Genomic DNA, 17,940 nt, shown 5'->3' with positions numbered 1-17,940 from the left:
CACAACAAAGCTGGGTTGTTGTTGTTTACACTCTGCAAGGCCTGTGGAAGTGAGTGACATCATAGCACTGTAGTTCTGAGGGTTCTAGATGGATGCAACAATCTCCTGTTGCTTCTATGAAGGCCATAATAGACGACATCACCAAACAGCTCCATAGTCACATACACAGCAAAGGAGAGATGTTGTTTACACCTAGTGATGTCAGTGGTATTGAGTGACATCACAGCACAGTGCTAAGGCTCCTGGGCCTGGACACAGCAGCGGCTGCAATATCTCAACGGAGAATACGTTTATATATATGTGTGTGTGTGCGCGTATATATATATATATATATATATATATATATATATATATATATATTTCTCCGCCGAAATCACTTTTAAACCCATTTCCACCTTTTTTTCCCTTCTCTTCCTCTTACTTTTTTTTCACGTTTTTTTACGTTTTTCTCCTTTTCGCCTCTTTTCTGGGCGTATTATTCTTCTTTTTCTTCTTTTTTTTCGTCTAATGCATACCCCATCAGTGCAGCAATGCTTATTCAATACCGCCAGCAGATGGAGACACTGGGGGATAATTTTCTAAGGATTTATACTGATTTTTCCTGTCTGAATTTGTCGCACAGAAAGTTGCAGGCCAAATATGTGTGACATTTCTGCGACTTTAGCTTCTAGAGCCTTTTTACAACATTATACATAGGTGCTGAATACATAAAAAGCGACTGTTCAGCGACAGACAAGTCGCATCGGCTGAAAGTAGGCCAGAATGTCAGTCCATGTTGGAGCAGGTTTAGATACAGTCTAAAGCATAGATCTCAAAGTCTGTGCACAGAATTTAGCAAGGGCCTCGCACCTTCTGATGCATCAGGTAGGTGCACAATAGCATAGCCTAACCCTCTGTACTTTGGTCTATATTGATGCGGGACATAGACAGCCAGCTGATGACCAATCCATTAGTGCAATGGATGGCTGGAAGCATTTGTCTTTGCCTTTGCAATACCACAGAAGCAATGCATGGTCAATGTACAGCAATGACACACCTGTGTGAACAGCCAGGAGACCCCCCCCCCCCATGTTATGTTACATAGTTACATAGTTAGTACGGTCGAAAAAAGACATATGTCCATCAAGTTCAACCAGGGAATTAAGGGGTAGGGGTGTGGCGCGATATTGGGGAAGGGATGAGATTTTATATTTCTTCATAAGCATTAATCTTATTTTGTCAATTAGGAACATTCAGCACCCACCCGCTATCAAGGCAGCTGCCTATCATGTCATGCCCTACCTGCACAGGTGTGCTGGCTACTCAAATGATCCAATTAAGGAGGCCATTTAGTCAGCAGCAGCAGAAGTCCTGTGCCTGGACGCTCCAACAGCGGCCAGACACAAGCAGAAGCAGCAGAAGCAGCAGCAGCAGCACCACCTTTTGTTTTTTGGCTGCAGCAGCAAGGCCCACAGGGCTGGCTAGCTGGCTAGCCAGCAAGCAGGTAGCAATGAAAGTAGGAATCTTTCTTTTTAACCCTGTAAGGGGGTGGTGCACTGTACCCGAAGATACTGCCATATCGGGTCAATGCATAGGGCGACGGAAGCAAGCTTCGAAATCGGCCCCCGTTCTCAAAAATCCATTTAATATATGGTCCCCAGATAGGGGACGTATCAGATATTAAACTGATAAGAACAGATACTACACTTGATCTTAGCCAAAAGGCCGAGAAGCGATAACCGTGAAAGGGGCGGGCCCAACAAGGTCCCCTTCATGGGCACTATCACTGCTTGCTGTCAGGGAGGCTGCCAGACAATTTTCCATGCACACTCTGGGCTGGGGGGCAGTCAACCACCAGTACACACAGCAGAACCTAAACCCATACCATTATTGCTAAGCAGCAAGACAGGGGCCCATTGCACTCCCACGGGGCCTTTTTAAATGCAATCCATAACCCGGATTTGCCAGGAACCCTTCTTACTCCTCCTACTTGCATGTGACACTGGGCTTAGGATCTGCATAGGAAACACACACACAAGCACACACCTACCTTTGTTGCCTGCAGATGCCTCCTTGGCTGTCCCCAAACGGTATCAAACCAACACCCACGGGAAGCTGTAAGCATAGAGGACATGCCTGCACCCCATTGGACTTACCTGTGTGGGTTAAATCCGGGTTATTTGACAACCTATGGCGGTGATGGTTCTGCTCAGGCAGAGCAGTGCTGATGCTCCTCATAAAGCTGTCGCTGCTGTGAAGGTTCTAGGTGACATCACAAATCCCTATGGTTACATACACAACAAAGCTGGGTTGTTGTTGTTTACACTCTGCAAGGCCTGTGGAAGTGAGTGACATCATAGCACTGTAGTTCTGAGGGTTCTAGATGGATGCAACAATCTCCTGTTGCTTCTATGAAGGCCATAATAGACGACATCACCAAACAGCTCCATAGTCACATACACAGCAAAGGAGAGATGTTGTTTACACCTAGTGATGTCAGTGGTATTGAGTGACATCACAGCACAGTGCTAAGGCTCCTGGGCCTGGACACAGCAGCGGCTGCAATATCTCAACGGAGAATACGTTTATATATATGTGTGTGTGTGCGCGTATAAATATATATATATATATATATATATATATATATATATATATATATATTTCTCCGCCGAAATCACTTTTAAACCCATTTCCACCTTTTTTTCCCTTCTCTTCCTCTTACTTTTTTTTCACGTTTTTTTACGTTTTTCTCCTTTTCGCCTCTTTTCTGGGCGTATTATTCTTCTTTTTCTTCTTTTTTTTCGTCTAATGCATACCCCATCAGTGCAGCAATGCTTATTCAATACCGCCAGCAGATGGAGACACTGGGGGATAATTTTCTAAGGATTTATACTGATTTTTCCTTTCTGAATTTGTCGCACAGAAAGTTGCAGGCCAAATATGTGTGACATTTCTGCGACTTTAGCTTCTAGAGCCTTTTTACAACATTATACATAGGTGCTGAATACATAAAAAGCGACTGTTCAGCGACAGACAAGTCGCATCGGCTGAAAGTAGGCCAGAATGTCAGTCCATGTTGGAGCAGGTTTAGATACAGTCTAAAGCATAGATCTCAAAGTCTGTGCACAGAATTTAGCAAGGGCCTCGCACCTTCTGATGCATCAGGTAGGTGCACAATAGCATAGCCTAACCCTCTGTACTTTGGTCTATATTGATGCGGGACATAGACAGCCAGCTGATGACCAATCCATTAGTGCAATGGATGGCTGGAAGCATTTGTCTTTGCCTTTGCAATACCACAGAAGCAATGCATGGTCAATGTACAGCAATGACACACCTGTGTGAACAGCCAGGAGACCCCCCCCCATGTTATGTTACATAGTTACATAGTTAGTACGGTCGAAAAAAGACATATGTCCATCAAGTTCAACCAGGGAATTAAGGGGTAGGGGTGTGGCGCGATATTGGGGAAGGGATGAGATTTTATATTTCTTCATAAGCATTAATCTTATTTTGTCAATTAGGAACATTCAGCACCCACCCGCTATCAAGGCAGCTGCCTATCATGTCATGCCCTACCTGCACAGGTGTGCTGGCTACTCAAATGATCCAATTAAGGAGGCCATTTAGTCAGCAGCAGCAGAAGTCCTGTGCCTGGACGCTCCAACAGCGGCCAGACACAAGCAGAAGCAGAAGCAGCAGCAGCACCACCTTTTGTTTTTTGGCTGCAGCAGCAGCAAGGCCCACAGGGCTGGCTAGCTGGCTAGCCAGCAAGCAGGTAGCAATGAAAGTAGGAATCTTTCTTTTTAACCCTGTAAGGGGGTGGTGCACTGTACCCGAAGATACTGCCATATCGGGTCAATGCATAGGGCGACGGAAGCAAGCTTCGAAATCGGCCCCCGTTCTCAAAAATCCATTTAATATATGGTCCCCAGATAGGGGACGTATCAGATATTAAACTGATAAGAACAGATTTTTTTTTTTTTTTAACTTGACTACCCTTACGGGGGCAACTTTATTAAAAATTAAATAATGTTAACAAAGTTGTCTAAATATGTCAATAAATACAGTTACATATAAATAACATATTTACAACATATTAAAACATAAAATGGGCACTTGGTGGCTTTACAAGATAGAATTCCATTCTTTTAAAAACCATTTTCTAGATAAAAGCGGAAATCTCTTCTTGTCTAAAAGATAGTACTGGTACATTTCATAAAAACAGATAGATAAAATGTCCTTCACAGATAAAACCTCATGCTTGAACAATAAAATATTCCTGGCCTTCCACAGAGCTGCCTTCACACAGTTTATGATCTTCCATGCAATAGTCTCTTGAGTCCGTGTTGGGCATTCCAGGCAACCATAAAAAACCACTGCAATATTTAAGTCTTTTAGTCCAGTTATCCTTTTTACCAGAGGGAGTATCTTTGTCCATATTTTCTGCGAGTAAAAACAAGTCCATATTAGATGGTGCACGGTCTCCTCTTGTCGGCATCCCTCCCTCGGGCAGGTTGCAGAGTTGGATAATCCTCTTCGGTGCTGGAATGCCCGGCATGGAAGACACTCGTGTGCGCAGCTCCAGGCCAGGTCCTTCTGTGAATTAAAAAGATAATTAATACTCAACATCTTCCAAATCTGTATACACTTCTGTTCGTTAAAATTTTTGATGGGAGTCACGGTACTGGTTTCTTTTATTTCCTTTAGTAGTTTTTTGCTATTGCACAGATCCTGAACACTTTTACCTTTAAAATTATATAAGTTTAAAATTTTTCCTAAAATCATGTATTGAGGGGGTAAATTCAAAGAATAAGGGCAACTTAAAACTGTAGAAAACCAGCCGTTCCTCCGCATAAAATAACCAGTATTAAAACGAACAAAATAAGACCAGTAGCTATCTTTAAAAACAGTAGTAAAACACATGCTAAAAAACTTTATTAAAAGGAAAGCTTTAAAATCTGGAAAATCCTTACCGCCCCTGAAGTTCGGTTTTATCACAATTTGTCTCTTTAATTTTTCGCTCTTAGAACTCCAAAAGAAAGTAAAACAAGCTTTTGTTATTTTCTTTAGAACCATTTCGGGGGGTGGGAAAACCAGACTTAAATACAATAAAATAGGTAAAAGCACCATTTTTGTAATTAAAACCTTCCCTTCCATTGTAAGTTCTCGCATGTTCCACATACATATTTTCTTATTTATTTTTTGAGCCACCAAGTCCCAGCTATTAAAACCATTATTAGACTCGTCAAAGGAGACACCTAAAATCTGCACCGACTCAGACACAGGGACGGGCACATCATACAAAGGCATTCCGCCTATGTTTAAAATGTTACTTTTGTTAAAATTGACTTTAAAACCGGAGGCACAATTAAAATATTGAATCTGTTTTAGCGTCTTCTGAAGCGATGGGGTGTCCCTGCAAAACACCGCAACATCGTCCATGTACCCCACTACCTTCGCCTCTAGTCCCCCTCCTCCTGGCAGGGGGACTCCATGGATCTGCTTATCCTTTCGTATTGTACATAAAAGAGGCTCTATTGCGCAAATGAAGAGTAGTGGGGACAAGGGACACCCCTGCTTCACTCCGGAATTTAAAATCACGCCCTGTGTCTTAAAACCATTTACTAAAATTTTACTAGTACAGTTATCATAAAAAGCTCTAAGAGACAATAAAAAGCCATCAGGTATACCCATTTTCTCTAAAACCTTAAAAAGATAAAAATGTGACACCCTGTCGAAAGCTTTTTCAAAATCTATGGATAAAACCGCCAGCTTTCCTTTTCTTAATTTGGTGTCGCTAATTACATCCTTTAAAAGGTTTAGGTTCTCCCATAAACTCCTCCCAGGCACCCCACAGACTTGGTTTGTATGAATTATTTTATGGATTACGTTCTTTAACCCCTTAAGGACCGAGCCCTTTTTCACCTTAAGGACCGGAGCGTTTTTTGCAATTCTGACCACTGTCACTTTAAACATTAATAACTCTGGAATGCTTTTAGTTATCATTCTGATTCCGAGATTGTTTTTTCGTGACATATTCTACTTTAACTTAGTGGTAAAATTTTATGGTAACTTGCATCCTTTCTTGGTGAAAAATCACCAAATTTGATGAAAAAAATGAAAATTTTGCATTTTTCTAACTTTGAAGCTCTCTGCTTGTAAGGAAAATGGATATTCAAAATATATTTTTTTTGGGTTCACATATACAATATGTCTACTTTATGTCTGCATCATAAAATTTATGAGTTTTTACTTTTGGAAGACACCAGAGGGCTTCAAAGTTCAGCAGCAATTTTGAAATTTTTCACAAAATTTTCAAACTCTCTATTTTTCATGGACCAGTTCACGTTTGAAGTGGATTTGAAGGGCCTTCATATTAGAAATGCCCCATAAAAGACCCCATTATAAAAACTACACCCCCCAAAGTATTCAAAATGACATTCAGTAAGTGTATTAACCCTTTAGGTGTTTCACAGGAATAGCAGCAAAGTGAAGGAGAAAATTCAAAATCTTCATTTTTTACACTCGCATTTTCTTGTAGACCCAATTTTTGAATTTTTGAAAGGGGTAAAAAGGAGAAAATTTTTACTTGTATTTGAAACCCAATTTCTCTCGAGTAAGCACATACCTCATATGTCTATGTTAATTGTTCAGCGGGCGCAGTAGAGGGCTCAGAAGGGAAGGAGCGTCAAATGGTTTTTGGGGGGCATGTCACCTTTAGGAAGCCCCTATGGTGCCAGAACAGCAAAAAAACACACATGGCATACCATTTTGGAAACTAGACTCCTCAGGGAACGTAACAAGGGGTAAAGTGAACCTTAATACCCCACAGGTGTTTCACGACTTTAGCATATGTAAAAAAAATTATATATTTTTTACCTAAAATGCTTGGTTTCCCAAAAATTTTACATTTTTAAAAAGTGTAATAGCAGAAAATACCCCCCAAAATTTGAAACCCAATTTCTCCCGATTCAGAAAACACCCCATATGGGGGTGAAAATTGCTCTGCTGGCGCACTACAGGTCTCAGAAGAGAAGGAGTCACATTTGGCTTTTTGAAGCAAATTTTGCTCTGGGGGCATGTCGCATTTAGGAAGCCCCTATGGTGCCAGAACAGCAAAAAAAAAACACATGGCATACCATTTTGGAAACTAGACCCCTCGGGGAACGTAACAAGGGGTAATGTGAACCTTAATACCCTACAGGTGTTTCACGACTTTTGCATATGTGAACATTTTTTATTTTTTTTTACCTAAAATGCTTGGTTTCCCAAAATTTTTACATTTTTAAAAAGGGTAATAGCAGAAAACACCCCCCAAAATTTGAAGCCCAATTTCTCCCGATTCAGAAAACACCCCATATGGGGGTGAAAAGTGCTCTGCTGGCGCATTACAGGTCTCAGAAGAGAAGGAGTCACATTTGGCTTTTTGAAAGCAAATTTTGCTCTGGGGGCATGCCGCATTTAGGAAGCCCCTATGGTGCCAGAACAGCAAAAAAAAAACACATGGCATACCATTTTGGAAACTAGACCCCTCGGGGAACGTAACAAGGGGTAATGTGAACCTTAATACCCTACAGGTGTTTCACGACTTTTGCATATGTGAACATTTTTTATTTTTTTTTACCTAAAATGCTTGGTTTCCCAAAATTTTTACATTTTTAAAAAGGGTAATAGCAGAAAACACCCCCCAAAATTTGAAGCCCAATTTCTCCCGATTCAGAAAACACCCCATATGGGGGTAAAAAGTGCTCTGCTGGCGCACTACAGGTCTCAGAAGAGAAGGAGTCACGTTTGGCTTTTTGAAAGCAAATTTTGCTCTGGGGGCATGCCGCATTTAGGAAGCCCCTATGGTGCCAGGACAGCAAAAAAAAAAACACATGGCATACCATTTTGGAAACTAGACCCCTCGGGGAACGTAACAAGGGGTTAAGTGAACCTTTATACCCCACAGGTGTTTTATGACTTTTGTATACGTAAAAAAAAAATTTTTTTTTTTACCTAAAATGCTTGTTTTCCCAAAAATTTTACATTTTTAAAAAGGGTAATAGCAAAAAATACCCCAGAAAATTTGAAGCCCAATTTCTCCCGAGTACGGCGATACCCCATATGTGGCCCTAAACTGTTGCCTGGAAATACGACAGGGCTCCAAAGTGAGAGTGCCATGCGCATTTGAGGCCTAAATTAGGGATTGCATAGGGGTGGACATAGGGGTATTCTACGCCAGTGATTCCCAAACAGGGGGCCTCCAGCTGTTGTAAAACTCCCAGCATGCCTGGACAGTCAGTGGCTATCTGGCAATACTGGGAGTAGTTGTTTTGCAACAGCTGGAGGCTCCGTTCTGGAAACAGTAGCGTACCAGACGTTTTTCATTTTTATTGGGGAGGGGAGGGGGGCTGTGTAGGGGTATGTGTATATGTAGTGTTTTTTACTTTTTATTTTATTTTGTGGTAGTGTAGTGTAGTGTTTTTAGGGTACAGTCACACGAGCGGGGGTTCACAGTAGTTTCTCGCTGGCAGTTTGAGCTGCGGCAGAAATTTTAACGCAGCTCAAACTTGCAGCCGGATACTTACTGTAATCCTCCGCCCATGTGAGTGTACCCTGTACGTTCACATTGGAGGGGGGAACATCCAGCTGTTGCAAAACTACAACTCCCAGCATGGACGGTCTATCAGTGCATGCTGGGAGTTGTAGTTTTGCAACCGCTGGAGGCTCCGTTTTGGAAACAGTGACGTACCAGACGTTTTTCATTTTTATTGGGGAGGGGGGTTGTATAGGGGTATGTGTATATGTAGTGTTTTTTACTTTTTATTTTATTGTGTGGTAGTGTAGTGTAGTGTTTTTAGGGTACAGTCGCATGGGCGGGGGGTTCACAGTAGTTTCTCGCTGGCAGTTTGAGCTGCGACAGAAAATTTGCCGCAGCTCAAACTTGCAGCCGGATACTTACTGTAATCCTCCGCCCATGTGAGTGTACCCTGTACATTCACATTGGGGGGGGGGGAAACATCCAGCTGTTGCAAAACTACAACTCCCAGCATGTACGGTCTATCAGTGCATGCTGGGAGTTGTAGTTTTGCAACAGCTGGAGACACACAGGTTGTGAAACACCGAGTTTGGTAACAAACTCAGTGTTTTGCAACCAGTGTGCCTTCAGCTGTTGCAAAAGCTACAACCCCCAGCATGTACGGACAGCGGAAGGGCATGCTGGGTCTTGTAGTTATGCAACAGCCGGAGGCAAACTACATTGGCTGGGGATGCTGGGGATTGTAGTTATGCAACAGCTGGAGACACACTGGTTTACTACTTAACTCAGTGTGCCTTCAGCTGTTGCAAAACTACAACTCTCAGCAGTCACCGACAGCCAACGGGCATGCTGGGAGTTGTAGTTATGCAACCACCAGATGCACCACTACAACTCCCAGCATGCACTTTAGCTGATTGTGCAAGCTGGGAGTTGTAGTTACACAACAGCTGAAGGTACACTTTTACATAGAAAGAATGTGCCTTCAGCTGTTGCAAAACTATAAGTCCCAGCATGCCCATAAGGGCATGCTGGGAGTTGTGGTGGTCTGCCTCCTGCTGTTGCATAACTACAGCTCCCAGCATGCCCTTGTTGCATGCTGGGAGCTGTTGCTAAGCAACAGCAGGAGGCTGTCACTCACCTCCAACGAACCAGCAGCACAGGTCAGTCCCTCGTCGTCGCCGCTGCCGCCGCTGCTCCTGGGGCCCCGATCCCAACATGGACGCCGGGGATCGGGGTCCCCAGCACCGGGGGTCGTCTTCCCGCACCCGCTCACGTCCTCCGGAAGAGGGGCGGAGCGGGTTGCGGGAGTGACACCCGCAGCAGGCGCCCTGATTGGTCGGCCGGTAATCCGGCCGACGAATCAGGGCGATCGTGAAGTGGCACCAGTACCACCTCACCCCTGCTGCCTCTGGCTGTTCGGGGCCGTCTCTGACGGCCCCGATCAGCCAGTAATTCCGGGTCATCGGGTCACTGGAGACCCGATTGACCCGGAATCTGCCGCAGATCGCTGGACTGAATTGTCCAGCGATCTGCGGCAATCGCCGACATGGGGGGACATAATGACCCCCCTGGGCGATATGCCGGGATGCCTGCTGAACGATTTCAGCAGGCATCCGGCTCCGGCTCCCCTCCGGCTAGCGGTGGGGGCCGGAAATGCTCAGGGCGTATCCATACGCCCTCGGTCCTTAAGGACTTGGAAACGGGGGCGTATGGATACGCCCTATGTCCTTAAGGGGTTAAGCGGTTAGCACACAGTTTCGCCATTATTTTATAGTCGCAGTTCAGAAGGGTGATTGGTCTCCAGTTTTTGAGTTCCGACCGGTCTCCCTTTTTGAATAGCAGGGAGACATCACCCTTCTTCCATGAGCCTGGGAGGATTTTAGACTTAAAGACTTCCGTAAAAAGGGAGAACAAATCTTCTTTTAAAATACCATAAAAAGTAACATAAAATTCAATGGGTATACCATCCGGCACAGGCACTTTACCTGTTTTAAAACTCTTGACGGTCTCTAAAATCTCCTGCTCTGAAATATTCTGCAATAAAAAAGACTGTGAGACAGGATCTAAAAAATTGGTGATCTCCTTTAACGAGTCATTCATAAAACATTCATCAATGTGTTTTACATTAAAAAGATCTGCATAAAACTCTTGCACCTTTTTTAAAATACCCTGTACATCATTCACTCCTTCAATGTTTTCTATTAACCTTCTATTTTCATGTATTTTCTTAAAAAAATACCTGGAGCAGGTCTCGTTTTCCTCAAGTTGCTGTATTCGAGACCTAAAGATAATTTCTTTTCCTTTCTGCTCCAGGCACTTAGTTATTTCTTTTTTAAGATCATGTACCTCCTTCTCCACCTCCATCCCATGTGCTCTGAATTTGTACAGGGTTTGCAGACGAGTATTTAGGATATTATAAAATTCACGTTTTTCTTTAGCTTTCCTAACCCCAACACGGATAAAAAATTCTTTTATTTTTAGTTTCATTTTTTCCCACCAGATACTGGTGGGAGTGTTGGGGTCTTTTACTCGTCTGCATTCCTTGTAAAAGGTGATAAAATCTGATAAAACCTGCGGATCTTCAAAAAGGGACACGTTTAACTTCCAGGCATTCCTACCAGTTCTCCTTTTAAAATCACTTTTAACTTTAAAATACAATAATTTATGGTCAGAAAAAACATTGGTAAAAAGATCACAGTTAAAAGGCAGTACTTGATAAGAACAAAAAATAAAATCTATCCTGGAGCTACAGCTTGCATTGCTCCAGGTAACACCGTCTTCCTCTGGTACGTTAAAATTACATTTTTTAAAAACATCAGTGAGATTAAAATCTAAAATCAAGTTTTTTAACATAAAAGACGTCTTATCATAGTTCCTACTCACTGCGTTCGAAAAACGGCGTTCTCCCCTTAAAATACAATTAAAATCACCTGATAAAACAAGAGGACTAGAATTGTTAATAAAAAGGGGTAAAATCTCCAACATTTTTATTCTTTCATTCTTATCAGGAGAACCATAAAAATTTAAAAACTGCCATTTAATACCATTAATAAAAGCGCTGACCAATAAAATTCTGCCTGGTAAAATTTCGTTAAAACTCTCAATTAAAACGTTCCCTTTAAAAAGTATGGCGACCCCTGCTGATCTGGACTCATTTGATCCAGACCAGACTGATGGACCGTGCACCCAATCATCTTCATATTCTTTATAATTTAATCTGTGCGGGATGCCACATTCCTGCAGGAAAAGGACGGAAGCAGCAAAAACCGACAAGTAATTAAATAGGGCAACCCTTCTTACTCTGGCGCTCACACTTCTCACGTTCAAGGACAGACCGGACAACTCAGCCATGGGAATGTACAAGAAAACGTCTTACACCTCTGATTCCCCCTCCGAAGCCTCATACCCCCCAAAATCTGACTCAACTGTACGCATAGAGGAAGCAGGAGAGGAGGCACCATCACTCAGCCGACCCCCCTCCTCCATCATGATTGAGGCATAGTTGTTCTCGGGCATCCTGGCAATCAGGGCTCCAGACTCATTGGGTTCTTCCACCTCTTGCCCCTCCATAGGGGTCGGGTGTTCACTTAGTTCCGTCTCTGGTACCTCAGAGACGGTCACCCCTGAAACCTCCTCCTGGCAGGGAGGAGGGGGGGTATCCCCTATGGGGACCTGTGGAGGAACGTCACTTGGGTTCCCTGCATCCGCAGGTACTTCCATCGGCTCCCCCTGGACCGCCTCCGAATAGAGTCTTCTGGAGCCCCTCCGCCTTTTAACCTTCACCTCTCCACCCGGATCATCGCTCTCAGGGGGACCCTGAGCCAGAGGTTGCTGAGGAGCGGATTCGGCCGCCGTCCGCTCCTCTCTTAACCCAGCATGCTCCTGGGGGCCAGTTTTTTCACCACTTGCACGTTTTTTGGCCATCCTCTGCTCTTTAGGGTCCCCTCCTTTTGCCTGAGGGGGGTCTTTCTCCTTCTCCATCTCACCGCTTACCTCTTGTGGGGGGGTAATCACTGGCTCTGCTTGCCTCGGCTGGTGTCCCGGTTTCTGTCCTTGCTGCCTCCAGGGTTGCCACTGCTGCTCCGTCCTATGTCTGTGGGGACAAGAGGAGAAAAGGTGACCGAATTGTTGACAGAAATTGCACCTCCCTCCTCTTGTGCATTTCTCTGTCTCGTGCTGTGTGCTACCACATTTTTTGCATGTACTTTCACAGTTTTCTTTTGTGTGTCCATATCTGTGACACTTCCTGCAGTAGCTTGGCATCCCCGCATAAAAGAGGTCGCCACACATATTATTTATTTTAAAACGAGCTGGTGGTAGTTGTATTCCCCCTGGCAATCTGTCATCTTTTTTGCATGTAACCTGAAATCTCCACTTAGATGTCCAGATGCCACAGCTGTTCATGATTTTTCCTCTGCACTCAACCTTACTAAAATAGACTTGTAAAAACAACTCAACATCGTGTAGGTTGGCGAAAGGGGAATACATCTTTACAACAACCAGCTTAATATCGTCTAGAACGTGCTCAATAATCCGGACACCCTGAAGCTTTTTGTCTTTACTCGCAGCAGCTCTGGTAACAAAATCTCTGTGGATGCCATTTTGTGTGAACGTCACATCAAAAATTTTACGCTTCGGGTAGTCCTGGATTGCCAATATCTCGCCCTTCTGTATTCCGAAAACTCCTCCGAGCACGTCCTCTACTACGAATTTCAAATCGTCCGCCCTTTTGGTATCATCCGTGAGAATGACTCTCACGGTGTTTTTGATCCTTGCGTATGCCGGCACAGAACCTGGATCCGGATCATCATCCATGGTTCTAACCTCTCTCCACCCGAAGGTCTTGAGAGGCGATCGCTACTCGTTACCCTGGGACTAGGCCCTCTCCCCAATAGCAACAAGTGGGTGAAGCCCAGGCAATAAACCTGGGCGATCCCACAAGGCCGAGGAGAGGGGTACCCGAGTACCTTCTGACCAGATCTCCTGTATTACTACACTTGATCTTAGCCAAAAGGCCGAGAAGCGATAACCGTGAAAGGGGCGGGCCCAACAAGGTGCCCTTCATGGGCACTATCACTGCTTGCTGTCAGGGAGGCTGCCAGACAATTTTCCATGCACACTCTGGGCTGGGGGGCAGTCAACCACCAGTACACACAGCAGAACCTAAACCCATACCATTATTGCTAAGCAGCAAGACAGGGGCCCATTGCACTCCCACGGGGCCTTTTTAAATGCAATCCATAACCCGGATTTGCCAGGAACCCTTCTTACTCCTCCTACTTGCATGTGACACTGGGCTTAGGATCTGCATAGGAAACACACACACAAGCACACACCTACCTTTGTTGCCTGCAGATGCCTCCTTGGCTGTCCCCAAACGGTATCAAACCAACACCCACGGGAAGCTGTAAGCATAGAGGACATGCCTGCACCCCATTGGACTTACCTGTGTGGGTTAAATCCGGGTTATTTGACAACCTATGGCGGTGATGGTTCTGCTCAGGCAGAGCAGTGCTGATGCTCCTCATAAAGCTGTCGCTGCTGTGAAGGTTCTAGGTGACATCACAAATCCCTATGGTTACATACACAACAAAGCTGGGTTGTTGTTGTTTACACTCTGCAAGGCCTGTGGAAGTGAGTGACATCATAGCACTGTAGTTCTGAGGGTTCTAGATGGATGCAACAATCTCCTGTTGCTTCTATGAAGGCCATAATAGACGACATCACCAAACAGCTCCATAGTCACATACACAGCAAAGGAGAGATGTTGTTTACACCTAGTGATGTCAGTGGTATTGAGTGACATCACAGCACAGTGCTAAGGCTCCTGGGCCTGGACACAGCAGCGGCTGCAATATCTCAACGGAGAATACGTTTATATATATGTGTGTGTGTGCGCGTATATATATATATATATATATATATATATATATATTTCTCCGCCGAAATCACTTTTAAACCCATTTCCACCTTTTTTTCCCTTCTCTTCCTCTTACTTTTTTTTCACGTTTTTTTACGTTTTTCTCCTTTTCGCCTCTTTTCTGGGCGTATTATTCTTCTTTTTCTTCGTCTAATGCATACCCCATCAGTGCAGCAATGCTTATTCAATACCGCCAGCAGATGGAGACACTGGGGGATAATTTTCTAAGGATTTATACTGATTTTTCCTGTCTGAATTTGTCGCACAGAAAGTTGCAGGCCAAATATGTGTGACATTTCTGCGACTTTAGCTTCTAGAGCCTTTTTACAACATTATACATAGGTGCTGAATACATAAAAAGCGACTGTTCAGCGACAGACAAGTCGCATCGGCTGAAAGTAGGCCAGAATGTCAGTCCATGTTGGAGCAGGTTTAGATACAGTCTAAAGCATAGATCTCAAAGTCTGTGCACAGAATTTAGCAAGGGCCTCGCACCTTCTGATGCATCAGGTAGGTGCACAATAGCATAGCCTAACCCTCTGTACTTTGGTCTATATTGATGCGGGACATAGACAGCCAGCTGATGACCAATCCATTAGTGCAATGGATGGCTGGAAGCATTTGTCTTTGCCTTTGCAATACCACAGAAGCAATGCATGGTCAATGTACAGCAATGACACACCTGTGTGAACAGCCAGGAGACCCCCCCCCCCCCCCATGTTATGTTACATAGTTACATAGTTAGTACGGTCGAAAAAAGACATATGTCCATCAAGTTCAACCAGGGAATTAAGGGGTAGGGGTGTGGCGCGATATTGGGGAAGGGATGAGATTTTATATTTCTTCATAAGCATTAATCTTATTTTGTCAATTAGGAACATTCAGCACCCACCCGCTATCAAGGCAGCTGCCTATCATGTCATGCCCTACCTGCACAGGTGTGCTGGCTACTCAAATGATCCAATTAAGGAGGCCATTTAGTCAGCAGCAGCAGAAGTCCTGTGCCTGGACGCTCCAACAGCGGCCAGACACAAGCAGAAGCAGAAGCAGCAGAAGCAGCAGCACCACCTTTTGTTTTTTGGCTGCAGCAGCAGCAAGGCCCACAGGGCTGGCTAGCTGGCTAGCCAGCAAGCAGGTAGCAATGAAAGTAGGAATCTTTCTTTTTAACCCTGTAAGGGGGTGGTGCACTGTACCCGAAGATACTGCCATATCGGGTCAATGCATAGGGCGACGGAAGCAAGCTTCGAAATCGGCCCCCGTTCTCAAAAATCCATTTAATATATGGTCCCCAGATAGGGGACGTATCAGATATTAAACTGATAAGAACAGATACTACACTTGATCTTAGCCAAAAGGCCGAGAAGCGATAACCGTGAAAGGGGCGGGCCCAACAAGGTCCCCTTCATGGGCACTATCACTGCTTGCTGTCAGGGAGGCTGCCAGACAATTTTCCATGCACACTCTGGGCTGGGGGGCAGTCAACCACCAGTACACACAGCAGAACCTAAACCCATACCATTATTGCTAAGCAGCAAGACAGGGGCCCATTGCACTCCCACGGGGCCTTTTTAAATGCAATCCATAACCCGGATTTGCCAGGAACCCTTCTTACTCCTCCTACTTGCATGTGACACTGGGCTTAGGATCTGCATAGGAAACACACACACAAGCACACACCTACCTTTGTTGCCTGCAGATGCCTCCTTGGCTGTCCCCAAACGGTATCAAACCAACACCCACGGGAAGCTGTAAGCATAGAGGACATGCCTGCACCCCATTGGACTTACCTGTGTGGGTTAAATCCGGGTTATTTGACAACCTATGGCGGTGATGGTTCTGCTCAGGCAGAGCAGTGCTGATGCTCCTCATAAAGCTGTCGCTGCTGTGAAGGTTCTAGGTGACATCACAAATCCCTATGGTTACATACACAACAAAGCTGGGTTGTTGTTGTTTACACTCTGCAAGGCCTGTGGAAGTGAGTGACATCATAGCACTGTAGTTCTGAGGGTTCTAGATGGATGCAACAATCTCCTGTTGCTTCTATGAAGGCCATAATAGACGACATCACCAAACAGCTCCATAGTCACATACACAGCAAAGGAGAGATGTTGTTTACACCTAGTGATGTCAGTGGTATTGAGTGACATCACAGCACAGTGCTAAGGCTCCTGGGCCTGGACACAGCAGCGGCTGCAATATCTCAACGGAGAATACGTTTATATATATGTGTGTGTGTGCGCGTATATATATATATATATATATATATATATATATATATATATATATTCTCCGCCGAAATCACTTTTAAACCCATTTCCACCTTTTTTTCCCTTCTCTTCCTCTTACTTTTTTTTCACGTTTTTTTACGTTTTTCTCCTTTTCGCCTCTTTTCTGGGCGTATTATTCTTCTTTTTCTTCTTTTTTTTCGTCTAATGCATACCCCATCAGTGCAGCAATGCTTATTCAATACCGCCAGCAGATGGAGACACTGGGGGATAATTTTCTAAGGATTTATACTGATTTTTCCTGTCTGAATTTGTCGCACAGAAAGTTGCAGGCCAAATATGTGTGACATTTCTGCGACTTTAGCTTCTAGAGCCTTTTTACAACATTATACATAGGTGCTGAATACATAAAAAGCGACTGTTCAGCGACAGACAAGTCGCATCGGCTGAAAGTAGGCCAGAATGTCAGTCCATGTTGGAGCAGGTTTAGATACAGTCTAAAGCATAGATCTCAAAGTCTGTGCACAGAATTTAGCAAGGGCCTCGCACCTTCTGATGCATCAGGTAGGTGCACAATAGCATAGCCTAACCCTCTGTACTTTGGTCTATATTGATGCGGGACATAGACAGCCAGCTGATGACCAATCCATTAGTGCAATGGATGGCTGGAAGCATTTGTCTTTGCCTTTGCAATACCACAGAAGCAATGCATGGTCAATGTACAGCAATGACACACCTGTGTGAACAGCCAGGAGACCCCCCCCCCCCCCCCATGTTATGTTACATAGTTACATAGTTAGTACGGTCGAAAAAAGACATATGTCCATCAAGTTCAACCAGGGAATTAAGGGGTAGGGGTGTGGCGCGATATTGGGGAAGGGATGAGATTTTATATTTCTTCATAAGCATTAATCTTATTTTGTCAATTAGGAACATTCAGCACCCACCCGCTATCAAGGCAGCTGCCTATCATGTCATGCCCTACCTGCACAGGTGTGCTGGCTACTCAAATGATCCAATTAAGGAGGCCATTTAGTCAGCAGCAGCAGAAGTCCTGTGCCTGGACGCTCCAACAGCGGCCAGACACAAGCAGAAGCAGCAGAAGCAGCAGCAGCACCACCTTTTGTTTTTTGGCTGCAGCAGCAGCAAGGCCCACAGGGCTGGCTAGCTGGCTAGCCAGCAAGCAGGTAGCAATGAAAGTAGGAATCTTTCTTTTTAACCCTGTAAGGGGGTGGTGCACTGTACCCGAAGATACTGCCATATCGGGTCAATGCATAGGGCGACGGAAGCAA

The 17,940-nt window shown here is 44.5% G+C and overlaps 2 non-coding genes and 2 pseudogenes across 2 annotated transcripts; all 4 read right to left on the bottom strand.

Annotated features, from left to right (window-relative positions):
* Window positions 1-1,525: 1,525 nt before the first annotated feature.
* On the bottom strand, window positions 1,526-1,716 carry LOC130307095 (U2 spliceosomal RNA). Its single transcript, XR_008856309.1, has one exon. It is a non-coding gene; the product is annotated as a U2 spliceosomal RNA (small nuclear RNA).
* Window positions 1,717-3,799: 2,083 nt separating this feature from the next.
* LOC130307245 (U2 spliceosomal RNA) lies at window positions 3,800-4,008 on the bottom strand (annotated as a pseudogene).
* Window positions 4,009-13,397: 9,389 nt separating this feature from the next.
* LOC130307267 (U2 spliceosomal RNA) lies at window positions 13,398-13,530 on the bottom strand (annotated as a pseudogene).
* A 2,070-nt stretch (window positions 13,531-15,600) lies between these two features.
* On the bottom strand, window positions 15,601-15,791 carry LOC130307083 (U2 spliceosomal RNA). The gene has a single exon (XR_008856298.1). It is a non-coding gene; the product is annotated as a U2 spliceosomal RNA (small nuclear RNA).
* Between the last annotated feature and the right edge of the window lie 2,149 nt (window positions 15,792-17,940).

Source organism: Hyla sarda, unplaced genomic scaffold (genome assembly GCF_029499605.1).
Source record: "Hyla sarda isolate aHylSar1 unplaced genomic scaffold, aHylSar1.hap1 scaffold_142, whole genome shotgun sequence".
Classification (NCBI taxonomy): Eukaryota; Metazoa; Chordata; class Amphibia; order Anura; family Hylidae; genus Hyla; species Hyla sarda.
Note: the sequence above shows the minus strand (reverse complement) of the source record. Positions and strands in the feature narration are given on the sequence as shown.